We start from the raw sequence: 21965 nt of genomic DNA, 5'->3' as shown, positions 1-21965 counted from the left end.
ATAATATTTCAAGTAAGTGTGCACCAGAATTTATCCACCAGACCATTTGTTTTCAGATTTTATTTTTTGTCACCACAAAGAATGTGTCAAAAAATATGCACGTGTTCTTTTTTTTTTTTTTTAAAGATTTTATTTATTTATGTGAGAGAGAGACAGCCAGCGAGAGAGGGAACACAGCAGGGGGAGTGGGAGAGGAAGAAGCAGGCTCCCAGCGGAGGAGCCCGATGTGGGACTTGATCCCGGAACGCTGGGATCCCACCCTGAGCCGAAGGCAGACGCTTAACAACTGCGCTACCCAGGCGCCCCAAAAAATATGCACATGTTCTTATGTTGACAAAACGTGAAATGAGATTTCTCCAATTTGCAGTTATTTTAGGGTAATTTCAAGGTGCTACCACATCCTTATAACATAGTAAAAGAAAATGACATTTGCTGACAGAAGACATTGATAATAAAGATAAAAGAGTATAAAGAATAAATTTAAATAATTCAGGGCACAAGTGATCCCATTCACTTCTGCAGTGTGGTACTTGTAATACTCAACCTTTATAAATTATTTCTAGATCTCTGAAGAAGGCCGTGAAGTCTCCATACTTATGTGAAGGCCTTGGGTTGTTTGTCAAAGTGTGGTTCCTTGAGCATGTTCACAACAAAGATTCCATTGCCCACCACCCAGAGATTTTTAATTAGTGGGTTTGGAGTCGGGCTCAGGTAGCTTTACTTTTCAACAAAAAATCCCCAAGTAGAATTCCCAGGTGAAAGCACTGGGTTTTGCAAGCTTTGGACCAGAGGTCAGCCAAGTTCAGCTGTCCACCTGTTTTTTATGGCCTGTGAGCTAAGAAAGTTTTTCACATTTTTAAATGGTTGAAAAAAAATCAAAAGAAGTATAATATTTCATGATATGTAAAAATTATATACAATCCAAATTTCAGCATCTATAAAAAAAAGTGTTATTGGAATATAGCCACACCCATTCATTCCATATCATCTATGGCTGCTTTGGTTCATGCAATAGCGGAGTCACAGAATTGCCACAGAAACCATATGGCAATAGCCAAAATATTTACAATCTGTTCCCTTACAGAGAAAGTTATGCCAGCTCCTGGACTAGATGATCTCTAAGGTCCCTGCCATTTCTGAATGTATTCTATTCACTGTAGTTATTTACCTCCTTTAATATGCAAATACCCTGGAGCTGGTGCAGACACACCGGAGGCACAAACTGTGTGTGAAGGCCAGACGCCATGATGAGTCTCTTTTCATCAGCCACTTAGAAATTAGGAGGTTATGTGACCAACATAAAATAAATTATACATTAGCACAATCAGAAAATGGAAAACAACCACAATAGCTAACACTCTTGTGGCACATTATACGTACCAGGCCCTGTGTTCAGTGTTTCCCATACATCGACTCATGGAATCATCACAACTCTATGGGCAGGACCTATCTTTATTTACCTTTTACAGTTGAGGAAACTGAGGCCTAGAGAGTTAACTAACTTGACTGAGGACACATAATTATAAGTAGCAGAGTGGGGATTTGAAACCGACGCAGTCTAGCTGTAGTAGTCTAGCTGGGCTTAAAAACACTAAGCTATCACTGCAAGAGATAAGGTAAAAGAAATTTAAAGGTAAAAGTCACTATGTTTGAACTCCAATCTTAATTGCAATTTGGAAAGTCAGGGGAGTGGATACTATCCTCAGAGGAATATTCTGCTACCTCAGGGTCATGAGGTCTAATATCCTCAGGGCCAATTAGAAACATCACTGAAAGGAGAACACTGCCTTCTCAAACTCAGTTCCTTTTTCTACTCTGAATAACATCGTGGAAACAGAGCCTTTTTATCACAGGAAATCTTCATCGTAAGCTGTGATGGTAACGGGAGGTGCAGGGCAAGGAAACCACCATGTGTGGTGGGGACTGCGTTCAGCCAGAGAGAGCATGAGTTGAGGAAACTGAGGCCTAGAGAGTTAACTAACTTGACTGAGGACACATAATTATAAGTAGCAGAGTGGGGATTTGAACCGACGCAGTCTAGCTGTAGTAGTCTAGCTGGGCTTAAAAACACTAAGCTATCACTGCAAGAGATAAGGTAAAAGAAATTTAAAGGTAAAAGTCACTATGTTTGAACTCCAATCTTAATTGCAATTTGGAAAGTCAGGGGAGTGGATACTATCCTCAGAGGAATATTCTGCTACCTCAGGGTCATGAGGTCTAATATCCTCAGGGCCAATTAGAAACATCACTGAAAGGAGAACACTGCCTTCTCAAACTCAGTTCCTTTTTCTACTCTGAATAACATCGTGGAAACAGAGCCTTTTTATCACAGGAAATCTTCATCGTAAGCTGTGATGGTAACGGGAGGTGCAGGGCAAGGAAACCACCATGTGTGGTGGGGACTGCGTTCAGCCAGAGAGGGCATGCCCCATTGAAAAAGGGCCCGCTTCTCAACTCTAGCTTATTATTGACATGTAGAAATGAGGCAATTCCAATTCTTAATAATGTAATTCCCCAACGCTTAAAAGTTCAACAATTAACTCAAATATTAAAAACAAACAAATAAAACCCACTGTCCGGGCCAAAGTAAGACTTCAAACCACAAATGTGCGACCCATACTTAAGCAATTTTCTCTTTAGGCTAAATCATCTTAATTCGAAACTTTTCCAAATGGATCTCTGGGTCCAGACCTTTAATGAGAATCATGGCTGTATCCTTGAACTGGCATCAAGCTTCGCAGTCATCTGTAGCTGATAGGAGTTACAAATTTAACTTTCAGAAACTGAAGTCCTACCTGGCAGACAGTTACACTATGTTCAAGCTTAATGCCTCCTCATGCATGTTATAAGAAATGTCTGCTTTATATTATAGTAGGCAAGCTCTACCCAGACCGGCACCATTGATAAGTGTTTTTCCTTAATGGAAAAGCGTATTTTCATAGCTTTTCCAGGAATATCTTGATGCCCTTAATGGAACCATAATCTGTTCCCTTATTTAATCTTCAATCACACAATGCTTATTTCACTGAATATAATGGCTTATGCACATTCACTAATGGCCCCTAAATAAAAGACCTTTTTTTAAATTTGAAAGTGCTTCAGAGTACACAATGAGGAAAAGAACAAACAGAAAAATGCCAGTATTTTAGCTGAAGTGAAAAATAATAATGTTCAGAATACTGAAACTTGAGTGATAAATCACTGTAATAAAATAATTAAAAACATTCGTCATTCTGACAATCTGAAATAGTATTTAAATTGTTCAGACATTTTACTAAAAATCTACCTAAAGAACTTTCAGATCCTATAGGAAACAGTTTTTTATAAAACAATATTTTAAAATATTTTCCAAGAGAATCTATTCAGAAAATAGGGCCTTAAATGGAATTTCAAAATCAATCAAAATTTATTGCTCAAATTTGACTTTTATGTGTTCTGGTTGGAGTTCATGGACTCTGAACAAAGTGAGCATTATTTTGAATATTTTCAGTTGGTTTAATATATAGTGTCATAAATAAAGGACAAGTTGTCTTCAGAGGCCTGCCTAGGAGTTTGGAGTGTGAAAAATATGGCACTTTGGCACTGAAAAACAATTCTCAAATGAAAATTAAATAATTATTTAGAAGGACAAGCAGGACACTGAATTCTTAAATGTGGAACTTTATAAAACATCAATTAAAACTAAATCACAAAACCCTAAATACAATGCGGTATCCTGGCTAGATCATACAACAGAAAGAAGACATTCGTGGAAAACTGTTGAAATATGCATAAAGCCTGCAGTTAATAGTAATGTACCAATGTTGGCTTCTTGGTTTTGACAAATGCACCGTGGGACTGTAAGATGTTAACATTAGAGGAAACTGGGTGATAGGTATATGGGAATTCTATTTTTGGAACTTTTTTGTAAATCTAAAATTATTCCAAAATAAAAAGGTCATTTAAAAAATCACAGAACAATCGGTGTATTGATCTGTGCTCTTAAAGCATCCAACAGAATACGGTAGGCTGAAAAAGTTCACATGCAGCTAAGTGCCATTCGTTATGCATGTGTGGGTGATGTGTGTATGTGAAGTGGATAGGTGGGAGATGTGTGAAAATAGTTAACACATGTCAATCTTTTCCTTTGAGTCCTGCTGCTCCAAGTTTAAAAGGATATAAATGAGGGTGGAAAGTGAGTTCCTAAACATCTTATTCATAAAATGAATATTAATAAAATAAATTAGTAAATAATAAACATATTTAAACTTAAGGAATTTGTCACTGTGTTAAAAAAGATAGGTCATCATAACTGGACAACTTTCAACTTTTGCTTTTATTTGTGTGCTTTTGATTTTTTTAAACGTTTTGTGTCTTTTTGTGATATCTTCAAATATATACTAATGAAATTGATTATACTTTGTTTCCGAATTCTATAAACCACAACTTTATACTCATTTCTGTCCCTTCACCAAAAAGACTACATTGTGATGGGTTTCTCTTTCGCTGTGTAGAACAGAGGCATTAATGAGGTGGATGAAACCTATGTCAGCACGTTATATTTAATAGGTCTGCTTTCAGGCAGGATAGAGTAGGTCATGGCAAAGCCAACACATTCACTGCAAAACCAAAAGAAGGTAAAAACTACAAAACACATATTTTAATGATGTCATAGAGTAAGGAAATAGCATAAACAAAAATTCCAGAGAAAGGAGAACCACGTTAGGAAACAGGCTGGCAATTGTTGGCCATCATTTTGCTTCGGGTTTGATAATTAATCTTGACTGAGGCAGAGAACTTCCACTGGGGAAAAGAGATCCCAGCAGATCTTTTAGCTTTCTTTGGGGCTAGAGGAATCAAAAGGAAACATGTAGGGTCTCAGTGATAGATGATAACGGTGGGACAGCTGAAATGCAAGAAGAGTCTGAACTTGTGCCAAATGACATTCTGATATGGTTGAAATCTCAAGAATCAGGATTAGGACACACGGATCCAACTGACACAAAGAGTGGATTAGATTCAAGGCACCAAGTACTCCTACCTCACCACCTGCTAGAATTGCAGCAGCCAACTGTGTCCCCTTTCCACCGCTGTACAGGGACCAATTCCTGTGTGAAAGTGTCCAGCAAATGGAAACCATCAGAGGAGCAACCTTGGGTTCAGCGGTGATGGTACTGTGTGAGTGAAGAGGGTGAGGCTCCTTCCTGGAGACCAAAGGAATCTCAGATGGAAACAGCCCGGGGCGGGGGGGGGGGGCGGGTAGGGCTCATCTATAGATCGACCACTGGGTGCTCTGAAGACATCTCATGCTCCACGAGGAAAATGTATACCAGTTGTCAGTATGACTCCACCCCAGATGACATTAAGAACTGATTCCTGTGTGGGACTTCAATCTTCTGGATTAGTAGGTTTAACATTTTTTCTCTCTCTCAGTAAAGATGAATTCAGGATATTTGCCTTGAGGGAGCCAGAATCTTTAATTCATACACAGAGTTGCATTAAAGAATAACAGGAGCAGCTCTGTGCTGGAAATTGTGCAAAGGTAATAGAAGAGCCGAGCTGCAGTTAGTGATTCAAAAGTGGCATCATTTCTTGATGGGTTCAGTCACTTTTTTTTTAAATTTGTTTTCATACTCCACTATTCTTGGCTTTACTCCAACATGCATTGTTCTAAGAAGCCACGAAGGGAATGTCAAATCTAGCTTCTTGGTGCACTTCATTTGTCACCAGAAAAGAACAACTTAAACCTGAATCACCAGAAAGATTTGCTCCTGGGCCTGTTAATTACAGTGAAATTGAAGAATTGAAATGCAATGTCATGACCTCAGAGAATATTTCATTCCCTTTATTTCACCCTCATCTGAATGTATAACCAGCCATATTTCACAGTCTGGGGTTTATTTATTGAAACAAAGCAGGTATGTGGCACATGATGTAATCTCTAAACCACTTCAGCTTGTCCTATTTGTCAGTCGTGGCGTGCGCTCAGTTTAGAATGGCTTCTGCTCACTCAGGTCTCTCTCATAGGCTCGGTGGTTGAAGAGTTAGATTTATATAAAGTTCTTGACACCACAATAAAAGAGGCCACATTTATATGAACTGCAAAGTGCAGTAAAAGACTCAGAAAACCAAATAAAATCTTGAGGAACACTGCCAATATATGGGAAGACAGTATAGCATATATTTTATTTTATTTTGCTTTGCTGATCTGCATACTGAGTTCTCATAAGTGGAAAAAAAATGATACGTTCTAAAAAACTGTTAAAAGTAGCATTGGACTGTTTTGTTTAACGAAGGGCTCAATTTGAATTCTGAGTATAAACAATAGGAAATTGGGGCCATTTTAGGAGTTAATTTGTCACAAGTTTTTCCGATTACAAAGAAGCATTTAATTTATACACTTTTATTCTTATAAAAGACTCTAATAGAGGAAAATAAAACCCCAAACATCAATAAATGTTATTTTAGCAAATATAATTTTTAGATGTACTATTACTTCACATATATAAAACATATGGCATAGAGGAATATAATATATTTAAACATAAATCCATTTAGAAATATTAGCTAGATCTTTTATCGCATCTTTCCCATATGGGTCAACCAGAAAGTCTATAATAAACAGTAGTTGCCATATGTTGCCATATGTTACAGATTAATATTATTTGCAGATAATTTATAATTTTTAGAATCAAGTCAATCTTTCACACAAGTTTAGGTTCCTCTGTTACTTTCTTTCATAATATCCTGTTTATCCTTTCATTTTATTTGTTAAATTATAATTGATGAATTGTGCAATTTTTGTTAAAGTGCTTTTCCTGTTATGTTCTGAACTTCATAAGGTCTGGGATTATGTTTTCTTGTTCATTATACTTTGCTTAATATGTAGCCCAGTGCTTAAAACGTAGATGTGCTCAATAAAGCTGTGCTTAATGAATCAAGAACTGAAAGATCTGCACCAGGGGTGGCAAACTATGGCTCAAATCCAGCTTGTTGCCTGNATGTCCCAGCCAAGCCTTCATACTTTTTGATTTTTGCCTTACAGCATACTGACATTTTTAGGCAAGTATACTGCTATTGTCATCATTTTTATTTATTTATTTATATATATATATTTAAAGATTTTATTTATTTATTCGACAGAGATAGAGACAGCCAGCGAGAGAGGGAACACAAGCAGGGGGGAGTGGGAGAGGAAGAAGCAGGCTCATAGCGGAAGAGCCTGATGTGGGGCTCGATCCCATAACGCCGGGATCACGCCCTGAGCCGAAGGCAGACGCTTAACTGCTGTGCCACCCAGGCGCCCCTCTTCTATTTTTAACTGGATCTATTTTTCAAATGGTTATTTAAGTACCTAAATAGCAGCCTCAGTTTTGCTTGTTGGCCCATAAATTCTAAAATATTTACTATTTGGCCCTTCAAGAAAAATGTTTCCTGACCCTGATTTAGACCACCCCTGTCCAAAAGAACTATGGCAATGATGGAAATATTACATATCTGTGCCCTCCAACAGGATAGCCACAAATCACATACGGCTATTGCCCACATGAAATTTGTCAAGTGTGACCGAGAAAAACGCAACTTTTCACTTTAACTAATTTAAATAAGCCCATGCAGCTAGCAGCTAGCGTATTAGCAGCAGGTCTAGATATACAAAAGAGTAGACATCATGTAAACACAGTAAACACTTACTTGGAGATCAAACATATCTTTGGCCTTTCTGGCAAAAAATTGAATAAAAAAATAAACGATCACCAGTTCATTGAAACAACTAACATTATGACAATACAAGACCCAAAGGTAAAAATTAATTCATTTAATTTGGCAGTTACACAGACACTCATTTAAAATAAGTGGTGGTTGGTTCTTCATTCTGTGAACTATAAATGAAAAAAAATTATTTTGGATATGGCAGATGTTACTGTTCTATTAGCAAGTAAATGAAGGACATTGCTTTTATGAAGATTTTGAAGCTTCTCTGCTTTACTGAAAGACACATCACTTATTTACAAATAAATTCTTGAAATACATAGAATCCTATTAAAGGAAAATGTTCTCTAGCACAGTAGGAAAACATTACAGCACATAAACAAAGTAAAAACAGTGATATAATCCAACAGTATCCTCAAACAGCATTAAAATAGGTATTAAAGTGGCCTGAGAAGTTAAGATTCAAATTGCAAAGTGAAGTTTAAACACCCACATTCACATGTAATTTCAAGTCTTTAAGTTGAGAAGCGCTTATAAGGAAATCTGAAATGTGTGCTATTTAGGATTGAAATTGTTTGCTGCTGTTATTTATAACACAGGGTAAGTTTAAAAATTTAAAAATTAGAGTATATTTCTTTTCTTGCTTATACTGTTTCCTACATGTCTTATGTATGAAATAATATCTCCCTGAGTAAAACTACTTTGGCTACCGCCTTTTATTTCAAATGATTTTATCATTAGGGAAAAATTTGAAATCATGGTGGACAAATAATCCCTTAATGCTTTTTCTGGCTAGCAAGTAATTTGTCAAAGCAATCCAATTTCTAAATAGCGTACAAACTCAATAAGACACTGAGCCAATGCATCTATTCCTCTCTGTAGAGTATGCACAAATGCCTTTCATTTGGGGGGAAAATCCAAACACTGAACTCTCTGAAAGGACAATTTAGCTGTAGTAACAAAATATCATTTATAATGTCTCTCTGACAAAACTTTAGAATTTTTTAAGAAGTCAAGTTTTACTGAGATACTATTATTTATATGCAGCAATATTCACCCTTTTTAAGTGTACTGTTTGATGAATTTGACAAACATACAAATTGTGCATTCACCACCCCAATTAACATATGGGACATCTTCATCACCCCAGAAAGTTCCCTTATGTCCCTTTGTAGACGATCTTTTCCTTTACCCACAGCCCACTGGCAACCAGTGATCAATCTGTTTTCTGTCTCTACAGTTTCGACTTTTCTAGAATGTCATATAAATGGAACCATACAGAATGTAATCTGTTGTATCTGTCTTATTTCACTTAGCCACTTAGTGTAATGCTTCTGAAATTCATCCATGTTGCTGCATGTACATGTAGTTCATTGCTTGTTGTTGAGAAGTATTCCATCATATGAATGCATCACAATAATTTTATCCATTCTGCTGGTGATAGACGTTCAGCTACAGGAATAAAGCAACTATTAACATTTGCTGTGTGGACATGTTTTCATTTCTCTTGGGTAAATATCTATGAGTGGAATTGTTGGGTCATATGGTAAGTACATGTTTAATTTTATAAAAATCTGCCAAACTATTCTCCAAAATAACCAAATCATTTGCATTTGCATGAGCAATCTTTAGAGCTCTAGTTGTTTTATGTGGGCTCTAACAATATTATCAATCCTTTTAATTTTAGTCATTTGAAAGGTTGTGTAGTGGTATCTCCCTGTCTCCTTGTGCTTTTAATTCATATTTTCCTGATGATTAACGATGAATATTTTTACACGTGTTCATTGCCGTTTGTATATCTTTCTTGGTGAAATATTTTTTAAAATCTTTTGCCTTTCTTTTTACTGAGTTTGTCTGTTTATGTACTCTGCATACAACCTCTTTATCAGGTATGAGCTTTGCTAATTTTTTTTCTTTTACCAATCTGTGGAGTCTATTTTCTTAACAGTGTCTTTTGAAGGGCAGACATTTTAAATTTGATGAAGTCCAATTTGTGAAACCTTCACTTATGGTTCATGTTTTTGGTGCCTAAGAAATCTTTCCTTAACCAAAGGTCACAAATACTTTTTCCTATGTTTTCTTCCAGTAATTTTTTACATTCAGATCAAAGATCCATTTCAAGTAACTTGTACGCGACATGTGGTAAGGGTTAAGCTTTTTTGGTTTTTCATTTTGATATGCAGTCGTTTGCAACACTTGTTGAAAAAAGTATTTAAACCCACTGAATTGCTTTGGCAGCTCTGTCAAAGTCAACTGGTGGAACAGGTGAGGGCTGATTTCTGAGCTCACTAGTCTGTGCCATTCATCTGGATAAACTATCTTTATTTTTTTTTTTAAATTTTATTTTATTATATTGTGTTAATCACCATACAGTACATCCCCAGATTCCGATGTAAAGTTTGATGCTTCATTAGTTGCGTATAACACCCAGTGCACCATGCAATACGTGCCCTCCCTACTACCCATCACCAGTCTATCCCCTTCCCCCACCCCCTCCCCTCTGAAGTCCTCAGTTTGCCTCTCACAGTCCATAGTCTCTCATGTTTCATTCCCCCCTCTGATTACCCCCCTTTTCTTTATCCCTTTCTTCCCCTACCGATCCTCCTAGTTCTTATGTTCCATAGATGAGAGAAATCATATGATAATTGTCTTTCTCTGCTTGACTTATTTCACTTAGCATTATCTCCTCCAGTGCCGTCCATGTTGCAGCAAATGTTGAGAATTCGTTCTTTCTGATAGCTGAGTAATATTCCATTGTATATATGGACCACAGCTTCTTAATCCAGTCATCTGTTGAAGGGCATCTCGGCTCCTTCCATGATTTGGCTATTGTGGACAATGCAGCTATGAACATTGGGGTGCATATGGCCCTTCTCTTTACTACGTCTGTATCTTTGGGGTAAACACCCAGTAGTGCAATGGCTGGGTCATAGGGTAGTTCAATTTTTAACTTTTTAAGGGACCTCCACACTGTTTTCCAGAGTGGCTGTACCAACTTGCATTCCCACCAACAATGTAGGAGGGATCCCCTTTCTCCACATCCTCTCCAACAATTGTTGTTTCTTGCCTTGTCTATCTTTGCCATTCTAACTGGCGTAAGGTGGTATCTCAGTGTGGTTTTGATTTGAATTTCCCTGATGGCTAATGATTTTGAACATTTTTTCATGTGTCTGTTAGCCATTTGTATGTCTTCATTGGAAAAGTGTCTGTTCATATCTTCTGCCCATTTTATGATTTGTTTATTTGTTTCTCGTGTATTGAGTTTGAGAAGTTCTTTGTAGATCTTGGATACCAGTCCTTTATCTGTGGTGTCCTTTGCAAATATATTCTCCCATTCCGTGGGCTGTCTCTTAGTTTTTTTGACTGTTTCCTTGGCTGTGCAGAAGCTCTTTATCCTGATAAAGTCCCATAAGTTCATTTTATCTTTTATTTCTCTTGCCTTTGGAGATGTGTCGTGAAAAAGGTTGCTCTGGCCGATGTCATAGAAGTTGTTGCCTATGTTCTCCTCTAGAATTTTGATGGATTCCTGTCTCACATTGAGGTCTTTCATCCATTTGGAGTTTATTTTTGTGTATGGTGTGAGAGAGTGGTCAAGTTTCATTCTTTTGCATGTAGCTGTCCAATTTTCCCAGCACCATTTATTGAAGAGACTGTCTTTTTTCCACCGGATGTTTTTTCCTGCTTTATCAAAGATTAGTTGCCCAAAGAGCCGAGGGTCCATTTCTGGGTTCTCTATTCTGTTCCATTGGTCGATGTGTCTGTTTTTGTGCCAGTACCATGCTGTCTTTGTGATCACAGCTTTGTAGTACAGCTCGAAATCCGGCATTGTGATGCCCCCAGCTTTGTTTTTCCTTTTCAACAGTTCCTTGGAGATTCGGGGCCTTTTCTGGTTCCATACAAATTTAAGGACTATTTGTTCCAGTTCTTTGAAAAATGTCCTCGGTATTTTGATCGGGATAGCATTGAAAGTGTAGATTGCTCTGGGTAGTATGGACATTTTAACTATGTTAATTCTTCCAATCCATGAGCATGGAATATTTTTCCATCTTTTTATGTCTTCCTCAATATCTTTCAAAAGTGATCTATAGTTTCTAGCATATAGGTCCTTTACGTCTCTGGTTAAGTTAATTCCAAGGTAACGTATGGTTTTTGGTGTTATTGTAAATGGGATGGATTCCCTAATTTCTCTTTCTTCAGTCTCGTTATTCGTGTATAGAAATGCAACTGATTTCTGGGCATTGATTTTGTATCCTGCCACCTTACTGAATTGTTCTATAACTTCTAATAGTTTGGGAGTGGATTCCTTTGGGTTTTCCATATAGAGTATCATGTCATCTGCAAAGAGAGACAGTTTGACTTCTTCTTTGCCGATTTGGATACCTTTGATCCCTTTTTGTCTTCTGATTGCTGTTGCAAGGACTTCTAGTACTATGTTGAATAATAGTGGCGAGAGTGGGCATCCTTGTCGTGTTCCTGATCTTAAGGGAAAGGCTTCCAGCTTTTCCCCATTGAGAATAATGCTTGCAGTAGGCTTTTCATAGATGGCTTTTATGAGATTGAGAAATGTACCCTCTATTCCTACACTCTGAAGGGTTTTAATCAGGAAAGGATGCTGTATTTTGTCAAATGCTTTTTCTGCATCAATTGAGAGGATCATATGGTTCTTGAGTCTTTTCTTGTTGATATGATGTATCACATTGATTGATTTGCGAGTGTTGAACCATGCTTGCATCCCAGGTATGAATCCCACTTGGTCATGATGGATAATCCTTTTAATGTACTGTTGGATTCTATTAGCAAGGATCTTGTTGAGGATTTTGGCATCCATATTCATTAGAGAAATCGGTCTGTAATTCTCCTTTTTGAGGGGGTCTTTGCCTGGTTTGGGGATCAAGGTAATATTAGCCTCATAGAATGAGTTTGGTAGCTTTCCTTCTGTTTCTATTTTTTGAAATAGCTTTAGGAGAATAGGTATTATTTCTTCTTTGAATGTTTGGTAGAATTCCCCAGGAAAACCGTCTGGGCCTGGAGTTTTATTATTTGGAAGGTTGTTTATCACTGACTCAATTTCTTCATAGTTAATTGGCCTATTTAAGAAATCTATTTCTTCCTGTTTCAGTCTTGGTAGTTTATAGGTTTCCAGGAAGGCCTCCATCTCTTCCAGATTGTTTAGTTTTTTGGCATATAGCTGTTGATAAAAGTTTCTAATAATCCTTGCAATTTCAATGGTGCTGGTCGTGACCTCTCCCTTTTCAGTCATAATTTTAATAATCTCAGTCCTTTCTCTTTGTTTTTGGACAAGTTTTGCCAGTGGTCTATCAATTTTATGGATTCTCTCAAAGAACCAGCTTCTAGTCCTGTTGATCTGCTCTACTGTGGTTCTGGTCTCTAATTCATTGATTTCTGCTCTAATCTTGGTCAACTCCTTCCTTGTCAGTGGGTTAGGCCTGTCCCTCTGTTGCTGTTCCAGTTTCTTGAGGTGAGAATATAGAAACTGCATTTTAGATTTTTCTATTCTTTTGAGTGAGGCTTGGATGGCTATGTATTTCCCCCTTAGGACTGCCTTTGCAGTATCCCATAGGTTTTGGACCGTTGTGTATTCATTCTCGTTGGTCTCCATAAATTGTTTAATTTGTTTTTTGATTTCCTGGTTTATCGAGTCATTCTTGAGCAGGATGGTTCTTAGCCTCCAAGTGTTTGAGTTTCTTCCAGGTTTTTCCTTGTGGTTGAGTTCCAATTTCAGAGCGTTGTGGTCTGAGAATATGCAGGGGATAATTTCAATCTTTTGGTATTGGCTGAGACCTGTTTTGTGTCCCAGAGCATGATCTATTCTTGAGAATGTTCCATGGGCATTTGAATAGAATGAGTATTCTTTGGTTCTGGGGTGTAGTGTTCTATATATATCTATGAGGTCCAACTCGTCGAGTATGGCATTCAAAGCCTTTGATTCTTTGCTTAGTTTTTGCCAGGGTGTTCTGTCTATTTCTGATAGTGGGGTGTTGAGGTCCCCTACTATTACTGTGTTCTTATCTATATGTCTCTTTATTTTGGTTAAGAGTTGGCTTGTGTATCTTGCTGCTCCCCTGTTGGGGGCATATATATTAATAATTGTCATATCCACTTGTTGAATACTTCCTTTAAGAATAATATAGTGCCCTTCTGTATCTCTCTCTATGGCCTCTAGTTTAAAATCCAGTCTATCTGATATGAGAATTGCTACTCCAGCTTTCTTTTGAGGTCCATTTGCGTGGAAGATGGTACTCCATCCCCTTACTCTAAGTCTGAATGCATCTTTGGGTTCAAAATGAGTCTCTTGTAGACAGCAAATGGATGGGTCATGTCTTTTTATCCAATCTGCAACCCTGTGGCGTTTTATGGGAGAGTTTAAGCCATTTAGATTGATAGAGATTATTGACAGATATGATTTTAATGATGCCATTTCTCTTTAAAGTCTTTGTATCGGTTGTGACTTGCTGCTCTGTATCACTCTTGGGGCCTTTTTACCTTTATAGAGCCCCCCTTAATATCTCCTGTAGGGCTGGTTTCGTGGTTACGAAATTGGTTAATGATTGGCGATTTTGGAACGTCTTTATTTCTCCATCAATTCTGAATGACAGCTTTGCTGGATAAAGGATCCTTGGCTGCATGTTTTTCTCTGAAAGAGCTTTAAAAATGCCCCCCCAAGCCTTTCTCTCATTCCAGGTCTCTGTAGACAGGTCTGACGTAATCCTGATACCTTTGCCTTGGTACGTGAGAAATTTCTTTGCCCTGGCCGCTTTCAATACTGTATCCTTGGATCTAATATTTGCGAATTGCACTATGACATGCCGTGGCGTAGGTTTGTCCTGGTTGAGCTTGGATGGGGTCCTCTCTGCCTCTTGGACACGAATGCTTGTTTCCCTTGCTAGATTAGGGAAGTTTTCAGCTACAATTTGTTCAAATATCTCTTCTAGACCTCTGTTTTTCTCCACCCCTTCAGGGATGCCGATGATTCTGACATTGGATCGTTTCATAGAGTCAGTAATCTCCCGTAATCTACATTCGTGGGCGTGGATTTTTTTAAGACCAGCTTCTATTTTCGTTTTTTCTTCTACTAACCCATCCTCCAATTCGCTAACGCGTTCCTCTGCCTCGGTGACCCTGGCCGTCAGAGCCTCTAGTTTTGACTGTATTTGGCCCATAGAATTTTTAATTTCTGTCAGATTCGCTCTCATTTCTGCCCTTAGGGATTCTATATTCTCAGCAACGCTTTCTCTGATGCTTTTTTCAAGTTTACTCATCATCTTGACCATTGTTGCTCTGAATTCCATTTCTGATAATTGGGATACATCCATATGTATTAATTCTGTGGCCGAGGCCAATTCTGTGGCAGAGGCCACAGACTCATTATCTTTTCTTTGCTGGGGGGGACTTCTCCTTCTCGTCATTCTGATGAAGAGAGATTGCAGGGTTGTCCAGAGCCCAAGTGTTGACTGGGACCCAGGCCGTGCGCCCTTGTTTTATAGAGATCTTAGGGATGTGGGCTTCTTCCTTAAAGAGTTTATTTATTTATTTGAGAGAGAGAGAGACAGTCAGCAAGAAAGGGAACCCAAGCAGAGGAGTGGGAGAGGAAGAAGCAGGTTCCCGGTGGAGAAGCCCGATGAGGGACTCCTTTCCGGAACGTTGTAAACACACCCTAATCCGAAGACAGGTGCTTGGTGACTGCGCCACTCAGGCGCTCCGGGTTGTGGGCTTCTTGATTTTTCAGCCTGCCTTCTGGGGGAGGGGCCTGCCTGCCGGTACTCAGAAAACCCTGTTTGGGTAGAGTCTCTGTGTCCCTTGCGAGGGGGGATGGGGATGGGCACCCTGTGAGCCGGTATTTCCGGGCTTTTGTTCTCTGGCGGCTTTCCCTGGCGGTTTGCTATGCCTCTTCTGAGAGAGCAGCAGCGGCTGAAATTCAGCCTCTGTCTCAGAACAGAGGGATCGCGGATCGTTCTCCACTGATGTTCTGGCCACTTTAACTCTGTTTCTGTTGGTGCTGCTCAACCCTGCAGCATCCCGGGCTGTGCGCCCCACACCCGGCGTCCCAGCCCTCACTTCCAGGGCCGGCACGTCTCTGTCCTTTGTGTTTCCAACCCCGCCCGCCGCCAGCCGCCCCGCGCGGGCTCCCGGAGCTCCCCGTCTCAGTCTGGTGTCTCACGGGTGCTGACCGCGAGTCCGCCTGCTCCCCCGTGCAGGTGGCCCTCCAGCCGCCAGCCGCCCCGCGGACGCTCCCGGAGCTCCCGGTCTCAGCCTCGATCCAGTGAGCACACCGGAGCTCCGGAGCTCCGTGAGATGCTTGGTGGTGCACGCTCCCGGCTCACGGACTCAGTCTGCCGTTTCCAGAGTGCGGGTCCGCGGTCCGCCCGCTCCCCGGTGCAGGTGGCCCGCCAGCCGCCCTGCGCGCGCGCTCCTGGAGCTCGCGTTCTAAGTCTGTTGTCTCGCGGGTGCCGTCCGCGAGTCCGCCTGCTCCCCCGTGCAGGTGGCCCGCCAACCGCCAGCCGTCCCGCGTGCGCTCCCGGAGCTCCCTTCTCAGCCTGCTGTCTCAAGCGTGCGGGTCCGCGGTCTGTCCGCTCCCCCTTGCAGGTGGCTACCGCTTCCCGGCGCCCTGACACGGCGGCTCCCTCCCCCTTCTGTTTAGCTTCCGATATCTGTGCGCGGTTTCACGGCTCCCCGCTTCGTACCTCGATACTCAGCGCTGGAGATGTTCATTTGTAGAGATCCAGATGTATCTTCCTGCGTCTCAGGCTGATTCCGTGGATTCCCGCTGATCTGGTACCTATCCAGCTCAACTCAGGGGACCGGCTGAAAAAGGTGTCCCCTACTCCTCCGCCATCTTAACCTCCTTGGATAAACTATCTTTAAACAAATACCACCCTGCTGTCATCACTGTAGTTTTCTAGTAAGTCTTGTAAACTGTTATATTTTATATAAATAAAGTGAATATTTATATCCTTCAGAAACCCAAGTACCTCTAAAACAGTTGTTTACTATAGAGTGTAGGTAGAGGCCTGCACTGTTTTGAGAAGATACCATTCCTCCAAAGATGAAAGAATTGCTATTCTTGGTAGTTACTTTAGGTGTTCTGTTTCCCTGAGTTCCACAGACAGGGGGTTTACTGAGCCCTGGGGATCCAGAGATAGAATTCAGGGCATCCGTGGTCTTGGATCTTGGAGAAAATGTTCTTCTTTATTTTCACTAACAGCTAGTCGTAATTTCGGGTTTCCTTCAGTTATAAATGTGCATAATAAACCTCAGTAGTATTGGCAGTACTTGTAACTCTTGCCAGTAGAAGGTACAGATATCTCCATGTCACATTACAGTTATGGTCGATATCTTCAAATATTGTTGACATTTATTGTTACTTAAAAATTAGAGTTTTAGGATGTGATCTTTTTATTCAATGAGTTAATAAAGAAACAGACATACTACTAAATCATAACTTAAAAAAATTCTTTTAGTAACGATCTCAATATGATTTGTTTCCTTTGTCATATTATGTATTTCACTTTGTATTTAAAAGAAAATGTCTGAGAAGAGGCCCAAAGATGTTTCCAGATGGCCAAAGGGGTCCATGGCACAGAAATGGTTTAGATTTGCCCTCTGTATTCCCACTTCACAGACCTACTACTTCGGCTGTCTTTCATTAAAAGTATCTTTACTACTACAGTTTAGAATATTGCACTACTACCAGCTCTGCCTTATTTCATCTTATACTATATACAATCATAATATATTGTGTATTATTTCTAAGAAAGGTTCAATAAACCTTTATTAAACATGTGAGATTAGACAATGCTGCAGGTCAGAATCTGGAGATTCAAAGGTGTATCACGTGGTTCCTGCCTTTGAGGAACTTAGGTTCCACTAGGCAGAAAAGGAAGTAGGCATGCAATTTACAGTCCATGTGCCCTAATAAGCATACATGAGAGTGACCTAGATGATGTTCTTACCCTTCACGTGGGTGGTGGTGGAGGTGTGGGCAGAATATCAGCAAATGCTTCCCACAGGAATTGATACATATGAGGACACCTGGAGAATAAGAAAGCAGTTAACTAGAATGGGAAGAGACTATGTCACACAGAGGAAACATGAACAAGCATCCAAGTCAACTCTGCCTGGAGCCCTGGAGCGGAAGAATGGCCAAGGGAGGAATCATGCATTGCCTATCCCCAACTCCCCTAGAAGTGGCAAGGAAGACAATCATTTTCAATCGCAGAAACCGAAACAGCTTCCCATTCTTGATTAGAATATTCAGGTTGCATTTTTCAGTCTATTCGGACAGGCAAAAGTTCTTTCCCCCAGGTCCTTCTTTCCCCAGAAGCTGTTAAGTGCTGAGCCCTTGGCCAGCGGAGCCCTTCTTGCAAGGGCCCCTCCCTATTTCCAGTGCCTTCTTTAGGGTGCCCTCCCCAGGCTCTCTTAGTGTGTCTCTTAGGCTGTAGCCAGTTTCCTTCACTCCTAGACTGGTGGATAGTGCATGATCATGCACTTAGACAGCATGGACAAAGGGTAGGGATACCCAAATACAGATTCATAGCCCCGATTTCTTTAGCACTTCAGCCCTGGGGGACCCAGTCTATAACAGTGAGGTCCTCTCCCATCCTGGATTGAATGAGTCATTTATTACATCCTAAACAGAGATTGTTACTAAGAAACATTCCTATTTAAACTGTCCTCAAGCCTGGCAGCAGCAGGGGCCGCTCAGCTACTTAGGGACTAATTGACTCTTTAGCAATGTTATCAGCTGTGACAGAGTCTTTCCTGCCTGTGTCTGCCAGGGTACTGGGACCATTCTTTGTGATGGGATCCATTTTTACTTTATCAGAATCTAAATGGAGCAAATTCTAGCCTCATATCCCCGATATTCTCACGAAGATAGGAGTGTAGATGTAAAATCTTTATATTCTTGAGGGTTTCTGTTTAGTCTGGGAAATTGTTTCATCTTGCTCAGTTATCCTTATGAGAAACAGACAGCCTACCTTTTAGAGGTTTCTGCTTCCAGTTATGGAGGTGACACTACACTTCTGAGGAAGAGAACGGTGCCCTTTCTTGCTCTTGTGTAGGAGAGCATTTTTTTTTTTTCGTTTTTGGTAGGCATTTTTAATTATGACCATAAAACTTCCTGACTTCACTTACCTGGCATTATTCTTTTCTCTCAAAGGAAAGGCTAGTTTTTTCCCCATGGAGGATCAGTGTATTCATTTCCTTCCTTTTCTCCACAGCATGTTCTGAACGTATTCACTGCTAGGCATAGGACAAACAGTAAAAATGATATGTTTTCTGCCCCACCAGGATGGACGGAGGAATGCAAACATTTTAAAAGTAAGTGCAATAAAGTCATATTCATCTGTACAAAGTTGGGACATCATGGAAAAGAAAGTGATTTATATGTGGAGGCAAGATCATAAATATTTATATGTGGAGGCAAGATCATAAATATTGAAAGACAATGTAGGAAAGTGTTGACTAGAAGAGAAAGGGATATTAGCCTTCAGCAAGAGGGAAGGGTGAGGGAAAAGTCCAGACGGAGGCAAACGTGGGATATTGTGGGAGTCACAGAAAGTCTGGATACTTTGGAACTATGGTTAGATGGAGTGCAGCAAAAGATTATGTTGAAGAAGTAACCAGGAAAAGCACCATGGAGGATCTGGATGCCATGCTGAAGAGTTTGGATTTTCCTGTAAGAAAATGGGAAGGCCATAGAAGAGTTATAGGCAGGGGTAGGAGATCAATGCCAAGGAAACCAGGAGGGTACTTATGAGGCCCTGAACTTAGATAGTAGAAAGACAATGTCATAGAATGACAATGACTTAATGTTTCGAGGGATTGGAAGGAGAGAGGAGTCTAGGGTGATTTTGGTTTTCAGTGGCAAGTGTCCTTCACTGATAAGGAGTATCAGAGGAAAAGTACTTTCGACAAGAAAGTTTAATTTTAGACATGTTGATTTTGAGGTGCTAGGGGAATACCCATGGAGAATGGCAATGTCCATCAGGCAGTTGGGTGTACATGGCCAAAAGCTCAGGAGAGAGATTCAGGAGGGAGAACCAGCCTAGAAATTAAATCTAAGTGAGCATCAACAGATACAGGCAGTTTTGGAAGCCATGATCATGTTTTGGCTTCACATGGTCAAACATTGCCTCCAGAATCTTCCTATACATCATGACCTTTTAGCTCTCATGCCAAAGTGTTTTCTATTTCAAATTCCTAAGGAAGAGAGAATCTGATAGGTCTGACTCTTCTTTTTGAGCCAGGTCACATCAGAGATCTAGGCCACCTTGACCAGGTGTCTACTCTTACTCCTATCACCTGTGGTCTTAGGTATAAAATATGGCTGCCCAATTTCATCCTTTGGCAGGAGATATGGACAAGAAGAAAACAATGTGGTCAAGTTGAATGACATCTATAGTTTAAGAAAGTTTAAAGATTGGAATCCTCAACAACGGCAGATGCCATAGCATTGTCAAGAAAGAGTCCTTTGGGTCTGATGATATGGATGCCAGTGAGGTCACTGGCCAGTTGCTGGGATGGCAGAGAGGCATCTGGTTGCCAGTTGCTGGGATGGCAGAGAGGCATCTGGTTGCTGGGATGCCAGTGAGGGCACTGGCCAGTTGCTGGGATGGCAGAGAGGCAATGAATGAAGGCAGGAAGTGGAGACATAGAGTTGTGTCTTCCCTCAACCACGATCTTAACCTCCAACTTTATAATATAAAGGCAAGGAAGGGGGGTGATATTGATACAGGTCAGAGTCTAGTGGTAGTTGTCCTTTTTTTCCCTTCTCAAACATGTATTTTATTTTTTAGGTATCTGCCCTTGTTCTGAAGTCAGGACTTATGAGCGCAGATAACAGAATTACCCTTAGAAAAAGAAAGGATCTCTTTAAATGAGACTGTGGGAAGGAGGGCAGGAGAAGTGATGTGGGTGATCTGTAGGAAAGGTAAAAGGTTGGCAAAGGGCACCAAAGTCTACTCTGCAAAGTCTCTCTCCCTTCACTCCAAACCTTATCTAATACAGGCCTTTATACACCTTCTTAACCAAATGAACAAACAAACTTCTGTAGCGGCTAAAAGTCTGTAGTCAGGAGGTTTTTCCCTGTTCCTGGAGGAGAAGGGGAGCAGGATATAATGAAATAGTACTGATCCTGGAAGTCAGAAAACCTGGGTAACCTTGGGAAAATCATGTACATGTCTTTGAAATCCACTGTAGGGTGGTAATATTTTACTTACAATGGCATAGGTATACCAATATACTATGGAAACTTAGAAGGAAAAATTAAGCCTGCTAAGGTCACTTGGGGAAGAGTTCCAGAGAGAGTGGCATTTGAGATGGGTCATGAAATCTGAGCAGAGCTTACCAGGCCAAAAGGTAAGGGAAAGGGGTTTGACTCAGGCTAAGGGTACAACATCGTACACAGAAGGTGACCATCAGAGGCCTGGAATAATAATTATCATATGCAGAAAGCAACCAACAGAGGCCTCTTATGGCCTCTGTTTGAATCGCCAAAAACTTGGAACTACACGTCTTCGCCTTGTCACCTGAACAAAACACACGCACCCCCCATCAGCTAGCCCCAACATGCTCTTATGTCTAATACTGCTGTGTTCTTTTTCCTTCTTACTCATTCTCCCACTGCTGCTGTCCTTTTCCACTGAGGCCTTCTGGAAATCCTTTAGAGAAAACCAACTACCCTGTGCCATCACCTTTTTCACCATACACCACCTTCCCCAAAGCTTAACATTTGTTTATTGTCAATTGATGCTATTTTCCTAGATAAATTCTCTGAATAATGTTTTTTTTTCAAGTACTCTCTAGATATTTTTCCTCATTAACCTCCTGAAAACTCCTAACTTAGACAACCATTTATGGATCTTGAGCTCTAACTTTCCGATGGGCTCTATGTTACATATTGGATATCCTTATCATTTGGGTATTGCACAGACACAGCATACCCCAAATTGAACAATAATCCTCCTAATTTTCAAGCAGCCCTACATTTTCTTTCTCAGTAAATGGCCATACTACTCAGCTAGCCACCCAAACTAGAAACTTGGAGGGAGGTGAAGGGTGGGGATCCTAGACTTCATTCTCTCCCTCACATGTGACACACAATCAGTAACCAAGTCATGATAATTTTACCCCTTGAATTGATTATTATTGTTATTTTCTTTTCCATTTCTACTTCCTCTACCTTAATCCAGGCATTATCACTTTTCATTTAGGTTTCTGAAATGGGCTCCTAACTGCTGTCCTGGCCTCCGGCT

General features: G+C 40.3%; 1 protein-coding gene across 3 annotated transcripts in view; it reads right to left on the bottom strand.

Moving 5' to 3' along the window:
* Positions 1-233: 233 nt before the first annotated feature.
* Positions 234-21965, bottom strand: part of METTL25 (methyltransferase like 25) — a 153701-nt gene continuing 131969 nt past the window's right edge. Inside the window, exons 14-16 of one of the 3 annotated variants that reach the window (XM_034644454.1) lie at positions 18844-18951; positions 17661-17739; positions 234-5756 (exon numbers count right to left, since the gene is read on the bottom strand). The gene's annotated coding sequence lies outside the window, so the exon portion shown is untranslated. Of the gene's footprint in view, positions 5757-7938; positions 9142-17660; positions 17740-18843; positions 18952-21965 lie in introns of those variants that run through there. The other 2 variants (XM_019800442.2, XM_019800443.2) reach the window with 2 other exon arrangements.

Source organism: Ailuropoda melanoleuca, chromosome 15 (assembly GCF_002007445.2).
Source record: "Ailuropoda melanoleuca isolate Jingjing chromosome 15, ASM200744v2, whole genome shotgun sequence".
Lineage (NCBI taxonomy): Eukaryota > Metazoa > Chordata > Mammalia > Carnivora > Ursidae > Ailuropoda > Ailuropoda melanoleuca.
The sequence above is the reverse complement of the archived record's forward strand: the minus strand, read 5'-3'. Positions and strand labels throughout refer to the sequence as shown.